We start from the raw sequence: 12,515 nt of genomic DNA, 5'->3' as shown, positions 1-12,515 counted from the left end.
TTTCACGATACATTTCTTTATAGTTTTAACTTGAAAGTAATAATTAGTAAACCAAAATAGTAAACCAGTAATGATTACCGAAACTTAATGGAATATAATATTTATTATATATATAAATTAAACAATAAATAAAAGATCCCGTACTAATCCTGAAATTGGGTCCCGATGAAATCCAATAGTTTCTCATATAGCTTATGACCTGCTAAACTAAACATATAAGTTTGAGCACAAAAAAATGAACAGTTTTTGTGTTCGATTCACTTACAATCGCTGACATCTCACCATAAAATACTCAATAACTTCTAAACGGCTGATCTAAAATGGATAAAATTACAGTGTTTTGAAAAGATCTCAAGAACTATAAGAAAATGAAAGAAAAAGTAAGGGGGCCTCAATTAAAAAATCTTAATTAACTTTGTCCTATCTTGACGCCACCTAAAGTCAAACTGATAAAGTCAGCGGCTAGGCCTTCTTAAACTCTACAACTTTTATCTAAAACATTTTTTTATAAAACTTATAGTTTTCCAGATATTTTGCCGTCCCAGAATATTTTATGTTCCTTATATGATTATATGTGATGCCATATAATAATATTCCACATGTAATTACATATTATCATATATATAAAATATCCAAATATGTATACATGTATAAAATACTTTGTTACAGAATATTCTGTAATGTAATCCAAGATCAATACATGTCGGATGTGTGTGTGTGTGTGTGTGTGTGTGTGTGTGTGTGTGTGTGTGTGTGTGTGTGCGTGCGCGAGTTCTCGGATTTTTTAAGTGAGACTCTACTTTTTCTTTCATTTTCTTATAGGTCTTGTTGAAATCTTTTTAAAACAATGTTATTTTACCTATTTTAGATCAGCTGTTTAAAAATAATTCAGTATTTTATGGTGAGATGTCAGCGACTGTGGATAAATTGAACACGAAAACTATTCATTTTTTTGCCTAAAACTTATATGTTTTGTTTAACAGAGCATAAGCTATAACATATAATAAAAACCATTTGATTTTACCGTGACTCTATTTCATAAAAGATTATATATACAAGGTGCTTCCCAAAATTTTCCGAACTTTTTCAATAGGGATAGGTCGGGTGGCGCCATCCGTGTGTTCGATTGCGCGTTTGAAAGGTACATCCCTAGCTGACTTCCAGTAAAAATTTCATGACATTTGGTTCAGTGGAAACGAAGTTATGGCGTCTCAAGTGTCAGTATGTTGTATATATCGGTACGAGAATGAACTTCGAACAAAGAGCCAATATTAAGTTTTGTTTTAAACTTGGTAAAACATTTACCGAAACCCATAATTTGATGAAACAAGTTTATGGTGATAATTGTGTAGCCCGTGCCAGTGTTTATGAGTGGTATACGCGATTCAAGAACGGTCGTGAGGACATAAATGACGACGCACATACAGGTCGCCCAAAATCGACAATTAACGAAAATTCCATCGAAGTTGTGCGTAATTTCATCAAGCATGAGCCAAAATCTTCAGTGAGATACATGGAAATGGAATTGAACATCCCCAAATCAACGATTTATCGCATTTTGACCGAACATTTGGGCCTACAAAAAGTCTGTGCACGATTTGTTCCACACAAGTTGACTGACGACCAAAAAATGCATCGAATTCAACATTCAAAGGACATTATTAAGGAAGCAAAAAAGGACCAAAACTTCCTTTATAGCATTGTTACTGGTGACGAGACGTGGTGTTTTCAATACGATCCAGAAACCAAGCGTCAAAGCGCGGAATGGAAGGCGCGAAACGACCCAAAACCCAGAAAGTGAAGACAATGCTCATTTGTTTTTATGATTCCAAGGGTATTGTGCACAAAGAATTCGTTCCAGCAGGCCAAACAGTTAATGCTGTATTCTATGTAAGCGTTTTGAAGCGTTTGGTGCACCGCATTCGTCGTATTCGGCCAGAATATCGCGAAGGAGGAAGTTGGCGCTTGTTACACGATAATGCGCCATCTCACCGTTCGACACTTGTCACTGATTTTTTGACTAAAAATCACATTTTAACAATCAACCATTCCCCGTATTCGCCTGATATGGCACCTTGTGACTTCTACCTATTCGGCAAAATGCATTTGTCCATGAAAGGAAAGCGGTATGTGGACGTAGAAGACATCCAAAGGGCTTGTACCACTATTCTGAAGGACGTGCCTTTGAACGACATAAAACACTCATTTGAAATGCTTTTAGATCGTGCCAAACGTTGTATTGAGTCCGACGGGGACTACTTTGAATAAACAATTTGAATTTGAAAAAAAAAGTTCGGAAAATTTTGGGAAGCACCTTGTATATTTATAGTGCAGGGTTTTTTTTAATACTTTAAAATTCTGTTATTACAAACTTGTTTTCTAAAATGTGTAATTAAGTATATCAGTAACACAAGTCTACAAAAAAATTTTTTATTTTTCATCAAAAAATGGTAGTATGTAATCCTAAAGGTTTTTGCTAAGACTAAATAGCCTTTCCCCATCATATTAGATTCCTCAGATATTTTAATGAAGTTGAAGTTCTAAAAGGGTTTATTTTAGACATTTTTAGATTTATAAACGTGATGTGATGGAGAAATATGGGCTGCGGATTCGAATTCAGCATTAAAACATCTTCAAAAATCACCCATCAGATTTTATAAATGGGTCAACAATGGAATTTAAAAAATTAGGTATTGTATGTATTGATGATCTGATATGAGGACGGAGCCAATACTAGATGGGGTGAAAAGTAACCTTCTTGACCGCCAGAATGCGCCACTACTGCAAAAAAGTTGCAGACATGCCAAGTAGCAGTGCGATACTGCCCTTAGTTTTGTTTTGAGAGCTGATTGTTGTTGACGTGTTTGCGAAAACGATTTTCGTTCTCTCATAAAACATTATTTTTTGAGAGGCAAAACGGCGAAGGAAACAAAAGAAAAGTTGGATAAATATTATGTGGCTAATACTCCGTCAGATTACACCGTCAAATATTGGTTTCGAGAGTTTCGTGGTGGCCGCAACTCCACTACCGATGAAGTCCGCAGCGACAGGCCCTCCGATGCGGTTACCGAGGAAAATGTCAAAAAAATACATGAAATGGTGTTGGCTGACCGGAAAGTGAAGGTGCGCGAGCTAGCAGATGCTACAAAGATTAGTACTGAGCGAACACGCCATATTTTGGGCGAGATTCTGCATAAGAAAAAAATTTTTTTCATTCCCAAGGAGGTTACTTTTCACCCCACCTAGTATATATGGCTAACAAACATGGCGACGAAGTGTTTGCCATTTACATTGTGCTTATAGGGAAATAGTTTTAATTATAATGTTGTTAACTATTAATTAACAAAATTTATGAATGGGGAGATACAACTCTTGCAGAAAATTTGTAGAAAGAGAGAGAGTTTTGAAGGCTGGACATATCGGTCTAATTTACATCGTGCACTTGATATACGTACGAATTAGTAACTTTTTATCAAATTATTTTAAAAAACATAAAGACAAAGGGCTACGAGCCAAAGATTAATCATTATAAAATAAAAATTTTTTAATCGTTAATAAATAAATATGTCATCTAGTTAAAATATAAACTTTAATTTGCCGGTAACAAACAAAATAAAACAAACGTTTCGATCCCTGTTGGATCATTGTAAACAAAAACAGTGGAAATATTACATAGCTTAGATATATAAAAATTAAAATTCACTCTCGATCGCAATATTAATAATCAATCTTGCTCAATGTAAAATAAATGTTGTACAGGAATGTTGTAATCGATAACCATGTATTACTCTGAATTGTGTATGTAGATTGTTAAAAAGTACAAATATAATATAAAATTGTAATCGGAATAAGTAATAGAATCTAATAAGAGAAATACAAACTAAGAAGCAAGGAATACAAAAAAGTAAAAAGTAATCTAATATTATGAGAAATGTACATTAAAGTCATTAAAACGAATTGTAATTGTGTGAACAGTCAAAATCAAATCATATATCTTTAATTTAATAAGAGCTAAATCAAATGAAAATAAATACTTTCTAATTGTGTGTCAATATAATATAAACATCGTCTATTCTTAGGCAATGCAATGAGATTGAAAATATAGTCATTACTCTAAGATGCTCAGAGACAATATAAAATCCGTATATCAAGATAAGAAGGTTGAAGTGGTAAACTAGAAAGGAAGAGGAACATAAGAGGGAGAAAATAAAGTAGAGGAAAGAGAAAGTGGGCAGCGAGGATGTAAAAAGAGGAAGAATGCTATTAAGACGGAGAAAGAGATTGAATAATCTGTGAGTAAATTTCAGATAACGATTTAGTATCATTCTTTTTATTAAAAGACCTTGTTTCTGTCTTTTGATGTGAATCATTTCAGATACTAATCTTTTGTTAAACGAATACTCGCAATCTAAAATTTTCATTTCGTTCCATCTAAAATTGTGATTGAAATTGATACAATAATCAGTTATAATAGTAGGAGAACCAGTATTCTTTTTAATGTCAGAGATATGTTTGTGTAATCTCGTACTTAATTTTCTTTTTTTAGTCTGACCAACATAGCTCACCTCACAATTGTCACAGGAAATCTTATAAACTACGTTCTGGTTTCGAAAATCAAACTTATCTTTATCTTTTTTAATAAGACCTTTTAGTGTGTTAGGGATAGAAAAGGCTAGTTTACAATGGAACATACTGGAAATAGGAAAGAAACTTTCCAAAATAGATTTGACGTATGGAATCATGAAATATTTGTCTTTAACTTGTAAATTACATGTAATATGTTTATTATGCATATGGAACTTTAATCTTTGTTCAATTATAGAGATTAAGAAAATATGAATTGTATCTATCAAATTTTTTTGTTGGAACCGTGAATGTGATAAGAGGATGATTTTGTCTATGAAGCTGATTATAGTGCCTTCTTTGTGGTAAAGAGGATGATTTGAATGGCAATTAAGGAATCTTCCCGAGAACGTCTTTTTATGATAAATGTCAAATATAATTCTCTGATTATCTATAACAAATATGTATCTCTTCTTCTAAGTCGTAATGTAATCTTCCATTGTGCGCAGGACCTAAGAGTTAAACCATCGATAATTTTTTATTTGTTATCATATTCAGGAAACAAAAGCTATAGTAAAATAAAGAAAAAGCTATAATGAGACAGAGAAAATGGCTTGTTGCTTTCTTACTTTGGCTGTGTTCCAAAATTCACTGCCAGAAAATGAATTGTATGCGTAACATAAACTGTAGATTTTCAGCGTTGCAATGAATTTTGAAATATAGTCTTTATCTCATACTCATGTTCCCATATTAATCTCGGATGCCTAAGGATATGTCCACATAAATTCGCATAGTTGCATAAACGTACACATAAAGAAAATTATACAATCACCATTTACGTGCATTTTCTTTATAAAGCCGATTTTACATTAATTGCAAACTGATCGCAAATTTGTTGCGACAGTCAATCTGAAACTTGCATTTTGAAATTAATGCGTCATATTGGCTGTCGCAACAAACTTGCGATTAACTTGCAACTAATGTAGAACTGGTTTAAGAGAAATGCATAGTTTAAATACTAAATAATAAATACGACACCCTTAGGCCTAGTGCACAATAAAAGAAATATTAGGAATAGAAATAAATATTAAAATTTCAACTTATCAGAATCTGTGTATTCCGATATAACTAGTATCTGATAGATTAAATTTTTTATTCTTGCTCCTAATATTTGTTCTATTGTGCGCAGTTATAATTGGATTTAACATTCGTAGTTATGAAACTGACCAATCACAGTCATTCCATTGTTACGTCCGAGGGGGAGTTCGGCCAGTTCTCCGGTTTCGAACTAACCCGAGACTTTATGTTAGGTTAAATTTTCGCGATTTATGTACCGAGGGAGAGGCCTAATTAAATTTGTCCAGCTCCGTAATTGGTTAGAGGCGGGCGCTGGATATTCCGATAATAGATTCCGGATAGTTCCACGGGAGCTGCTCCTCCGTTCTGCCTAGACACGCGATAAATTTCTCTAGTACTCTGAACAAATTGCGAGGGTACGCAGAGTAGCCATTAGTACGGAATATACACTACAGAATTCGAAACGATCGCCGAAAGCCTAAATGGATGTAATGTTTTAACACCCCCTGATATTGCAACATTCCGGGCACTTGATTATACCGCTTTCCCTGTGCCAAAAGAATAACGATACGCAGCATGCACTAAATAATCGTAGAGCGTCGGTTCATCGCCAAAATTTGAGCGTCAATAGATGGGCGCGAGCGGGAAAGTATGGGGCATATCCTTTATGCGATTAGTTGCGATTTGATTTCCTAGAGAAAGGATTTATATGATATTTCGCTTATCTTACGTTATCCAGCTCCAATTTAGTCATCGGAGATCCTGGATAATGGTTACGATCTGTGCTGCGCTCGGGATGCGAATTCGTGGATCTGATTGGCACAGCCTCCTGGTTTCTCTGTGCGAATTGGTCTAGCGCTGGTTTGCAGCACACATCCATTTCGCGAATAATTAGTAAATACGATCGCGTTCAACTAACTTGATATTACGAATGCTTTTTAAGAGGTAAGGTGGGGTGTTAAAAGAGATATGCACATGTACGTTCATTTAAACCAAGTACAAATATAATATATTGGGTCATCTAAAAAGTATCCGCGGATTTTTGTCACTAGATGGTGTTGATGGTCAACACCATCTAGTGACAAAAATCGCGGATACTTTTTAGATGACCCAATATGTATGTATTTGTTCGTTAGATTACACAAGAGTGAAGTTACTTGCATTAACTAATAGTTAGATTCGGATCTTATAATAAAAATGGATCTTATACTAGAATTACCGGGTCAGATAGAGGCCGAATTAAGATTGGAGTTTGAATCGGAACTTATTACTAGAAATTGAAAAGGGTCGCACATTTAGATTTGGAAATTTAGATTTTGGACCGGCGCGGCGGTCGAAAAATAATTAACTGTCTGACTCTATATCTACTGATTTATATTGCCCATGGGCATTCCAAAAAGTGCCCCACCATCAGCTCATGCCATAAGCAGTGGCGGGAATGGAAGAGGCGTCAGATGCGCCTCTGGCAGTTCGGTATCCGGGTGTGTTACTCAGCTCGCCAGTGATGAATATACTTGTGAATTTTTGGAAAATATTTTTTGGACAAATTTTTAAGATAGCTACGAACGTGACATCTTTCCCCCTAAAAATAAAACGTTGGATCATGTTCGACGTTTAATCAGTCGATAAATCTACAGTGTAATTTCTTAATCTAACGCTTTCACTTAATGTGGTGTTATACCCATTGTAATTAATCTAGGGTAATACTATTACAATTTATTCGAAGATAGATTTTACTCGTTATTTATTTAATAATGGTTGTTCACTCACTCTCCTTATTATTCAGTAGTGCGCGGAATGCACTTCTTTATACTGCACAGATTTTTCACTCATATTTTCGTTAGATGCTGATGCGGTAGGAGTAGGAAGTTGAGCTTCTGTCGTGGGATGAGTTGATGGTGGTAGGGAGAAGGACTTCCCGGAATGTTCTTCCCGCTGGTGCAGCTGTGTGACGGAGCTCCACATAGATTGATTCCTACACTTAGATTTAGCAAAGAAGGAATGGCAATCATATTAAAGAATCGCTAAGCACTAATTGATTAATTTTCTTTTCTGAACGCAACCAAAATAACATAAAGATGTGTTCGCACATAAATATAAAAAGTAATTAAATCCTGAAACACTCCTGAAGAGAAACACCCCTACATTTATCTATTAGGTAAAATATGTATTTTATGGTTTGAAATGTTTACATTTCACTTTTTTATATAATCTAGTATACTAAAGTACACTTTTATAATTAAATCAGTGTACAATGGTTTTAACTAGTGCACACTAGCTTCCAATCGAATTCGCCATTATGTACAAATTAAACGTGATCGCATATAAAAAAAAAGAGATGTCAACAGGTCTAATGACCAGCCTCATTGTTGTTGGTCGCGTTTAGCAGACTGAATTGTTTTGGAGCGGATCCCTGAGCGCTCGCTACTATTCGATGATCTAAATGATCTAGAAGAAAACAACAATAGCACCGAACTCTCATAGATTCACTCCACAATAGTTGAATCTTCTGAACGTGACCATTGCTTCAAGTATATTTATGATTGGATACGAATAGAGTTTCTCTAGTAAGAATCTGCACACAATAGAAGATATAAGGAATTAAGAATAAGGAATAAACAATTCCAAGCTATCAGAAACCTAAAATTCTGATGTATCTGATTTCTGATAGATTAAAATCGTTTAGAGAGGGTCCTGTTAGTGCATGGTGTGATAGCACACATCCATAAATATCGGCCGGTTCCTAATAACTTTTCACTACTTTACTAATAAGAATAATTTATTAGGAGGATTCCAATAGCCCACGTAATTGATTAATTTAAAATAAAATATTCTCATTGTTAAAGTAATGAAAATTTACTAGGAATCGGCCGATGTTTGTGGATATGTGCTATCGTACCGTGCGCTAACTGGACCCATCCATTTTATTTTACTTTAGCCAATTAGCGTTGTAGGCTATCAGAATCCTCTCAATCGTTTATTCATTATTCCTAATTCTTTATTCTAATATGCTTCTAATGTGCGCAGAACCTATAAGTTAAATCATCGATGATTTTTTTATGAGTCCACCATATTCTGGGAACGAAAGCGATAGTAAGACAAAGAAAGAGCTATAGTAAGGTAGAAAAAATGATTTGTTGGTTTCTTACTTTGGTAATGTTCCAAAATTCACTGCTAGAAAATGAATAGCATGCCTAACGTAAATTGTTACGTTAAATTAGATTTTCAGCGTTGGCAGTGAATTTTGAAACCCAGTCTTTATCTCATACTCATGTTCCCATATTAATCTCGGATGCGCATACGTGCAAGAGAAGTGTCCTAAGGATATATCCACATAAATTCGCATAGTCGCATAAACGTACGCATACAGAAAATTATCCAATCACAATTTACGTGCATCTTTATAAGAGAAATTCGATTGGATTTTTTTTTATGCATACGTTTATGTGGCTATGCAAGTTTATATGGATATACTCTGAAGGTGAAGTCCCGTAAAATCAGCGTACGGCATAAAAAAACTAGGCCAATCACAAGCTTTATGCCCGTTTTCGTTACGCCAGCACAAACATCGTGTGTTTCAGGAGCATATTTACGCCAGCGTACTGATCAATAAGTCAATCACAAGATCCCTTGAATATCCATTTTGGAAATAAACTTTGTAGGAAGGCGTGTAATTGGTTTATCATTACGCTGGCGTAAATATGCCCCATGGGATACTCGATGAAATTTTAAGCGTGACGTTTTAATACATACATCACATGAAGTAAAAACAAATGTGCATAATCTCAACTAAAATGTTGAACTCTGAAATAATCCATTTAATAAAATATTTGAGAATTTATAAATGCTCAGAAAGTACTTCGTGTAAAGAAACTATTCGAAAGACGAAAATTAGTTCAAATATATAATATATAATATTTGAATTATTGAGAGTAGCTGAAAAGAACAAAAGAGATTCTGCAATTAGACGCAATGCTCAAAAATTTTAGGTTAGACCAATTTTTACTATTGAAAAACGAATAGCACAAGGGGTTAGCAATAATCTGCAAGAAATGATTTTCGAAGACAGAAAAATTTTCCAATTATTTTCGAGTAACACCAGAAACATTTGAAAAACTGTTGCAGATTGTTTCATCATATACAGAAACAATTTTTTATTCGTGAGCCAATTTCTGTTCGCATTTACCTTCAAATCAGCTTGCGATATACGTATTTAACTTCAGACAACATGATATTTAATTCTTGTTCACAATATTTTTCTATTAGGTTAGAAACTGAATCGTTTTCTAAATTCTATATGCGTAATTCTATACACGTATATGCGCGTGTGTACGTAACGCTGGAATGCTAAAAAAAATCAGCATGAATTTATACTAGGGTAACAAAAACGGACGTAAAGCCTGATTAGCCTAGTTTCTTTACGTCATACGGTGGTACACCGTACGTTGGCTCCATGAGACTTTATTTTGATTTACTAGAGGAATTCTAGATGTATGGACAGGTGTGGATCTTATTTCGCATGCGTATAGAGTTGGTAGATACATCCTTGCAAAAGTGTAGATATATCCAAATATCTCATAAACGATGCATTTTAGAAAAAAAATGTTTCTTACAAAAGTTTTAATAAGGCTTTAAAAACGCATTCAACGTTATTTAACTTAGAATGGCGTTGTCAAGATCAGATCAAAGTCATGCTACTCTCATTGAATACGTTTTTTTAGCCTTACAACTATTGTAAGAAACTTTTTTTTCTAAAATAGATCGTTTATATAAGATATTTAGGTGTATCCAGACTTTTGGACCACCCTATATATTTGACAAATTTTTGGCAGCAGTTAAAGGGATCAGGAGCTTTGCAACAAGAGGCACAGATGACATGGTGTGGCGAATCGTTGCACACTTGTTGTTCGTCAATATTAAATAGGAATGAGATGATCACCGTGATGCGCAGTCAGTGATGGGAAGTGACAAGAATTCGTCTGCTCTAAGAAACTTTGTGCGCATCCGTAAAGCTAAGCAGTCTTAACTAACGTACACATTTCATGGTATTATAAGACCCTTAATAACGATGTTAAGAAAGTTGTAGGAAAAAAAGGAAGGTTTTTATTAAAAATACATAGTGTGTTCATGAATAATAATAAATTTTGCCTTTTATTACGACTGCAGCCGATTCATCATATAGATACTAATTTGTTGCAAAAGATAAGGGAAACTGCAGAAAACTCACCAGTATTCTTACAAAAAAATTATTTGTAATAAAAAACATAATTACAATATTGAATTAATATAATAAACAATACAATAATATAGTACAATAAAAATATAAAAAAAGTATATATATATATATATAATATATATATATATATATATATATATATATATAATAACGTATTAATATACAATATAAAATAAAACATATCTATATATAACTATACACGTATAAATACAAATTGTATTACATTATAATTTATACTATAATTTTAAAAACTCGCTTTAAACATAAATAAAAATATCTGATGTTCTTATGAGCCCTTTAAAAAGAAAAATGTGATTAATATTAGGTGTTGGAATTAATTCGTAGCGTTTTTAATGAAAGAATGTTATTTATTTCACATGAGCATTAAAAAATACATTAATGAAAGTACTTCCCATCACTTGTAAAACGCTACGAATTAATTCCAACACCTAATATATGTACACGCTTGCGCGCGTGTGTTTGTGCATGTATGTACCATAACGTCTAAAATTAAAAGTCAAAAATTAAAATAAAATAAATAAATAATATAAAAATAAAACTTCTTATTATTCACATAATTGTATTATATCACATTTTAAATATTGCATGAATATATGCTATCACACCAAGTCAATACAAAAATTATTATTAGCAAGAAATTAATTTAGTAGAAAGTGTAAATATAAATGAAAATACATATATAAGATTACGAACAATATTATTAATTACAATTAATCCAAAATAAAATATTAGTCTAACAGCAATATATTTTTACAAGTGTTATAACAGAAGGTGAAAAAGTAAAGTATTGAATAAAAAGAGAGAATACCAATGCTCCAACACATGAAAAGCAATGACAAAAACATACGTGACGGAAATTCCAAAAACATTTTAATTTTGTGACAATTGTTGTAGTATACTATAAATTTAAATAAAAATTACAATAAAAATTAATAAAAAAAATAAGCTATTCTATTTATCTTTGCCGTTATTTTGACAAAGATTTTGAATATTGTGCAGTTCCAAGTGTCTAGAATCAACTTGGAAATTGTAACAATTTAAATTATAGGTCTGAAAACTTGATTGTAATTTACAAATTGAATCTAAACAAGTGACACTAATACGATTTCTCTTTTTATTCTTGACGTCAGTGACGATAGAAAATATTCTTTCTGCTTCGGCTTCGGCATAGAATGTGAAAGACAAAGTGGAATATATTAATTCTTTTAAATTTGGAAAAGATGGTTCATCATTAAAATCTTTTTTCTCTAAAATATTCTTCCACATTTCATAAATTTCTAAATTAGCCAAAAATGTTTTTTCCGCGTCGTTAAATTTTGTTGGCAAACTTCTCCAATTCATAAGCTAAGATCGTAATGTCAGATATGCCAAAATGTTTTGCTATACTTTTTTAATCAGGAAAAATTAATCTACTTTCATCGTGTAAAGCTATTTTAGAATCTAAGAAATTAAGTTCGCGAAAAATGTCATCATTACGGTAATCGTTGTAACATTTCTTCTAACGCGGTCGTGTAAAAATTCAAACATTTCGATTTTACGTCTATAATAAATTCGGGACATTCAATTTCAAAATATAATTCACATTCTGCCTCTACAAAAATAGAACTTACCGGTAAAA

The sequence above is a fragment of the Acromyrmex echinatior genome, unplaced genomic scaffold (genome assembly GCF_024713525.1).
Source record: "Acromyrmex echinatior isolate Ae372 unplaced genomic scaffold, ASM2471352v2 Scaffold31, whole genome shotgun sequence".
Taxonomy (NCBI): Eukaryota; Metazoa; Arthropoda; class Insecta; order Hymenoptera; family Formicidae; genus Acromyrmex; species Acromyrmex echinatior.
The sequence above is the reverse complement of the archived record's forward strand: the minus strand, read 5'-3'. Positions refer to the sequence as shown.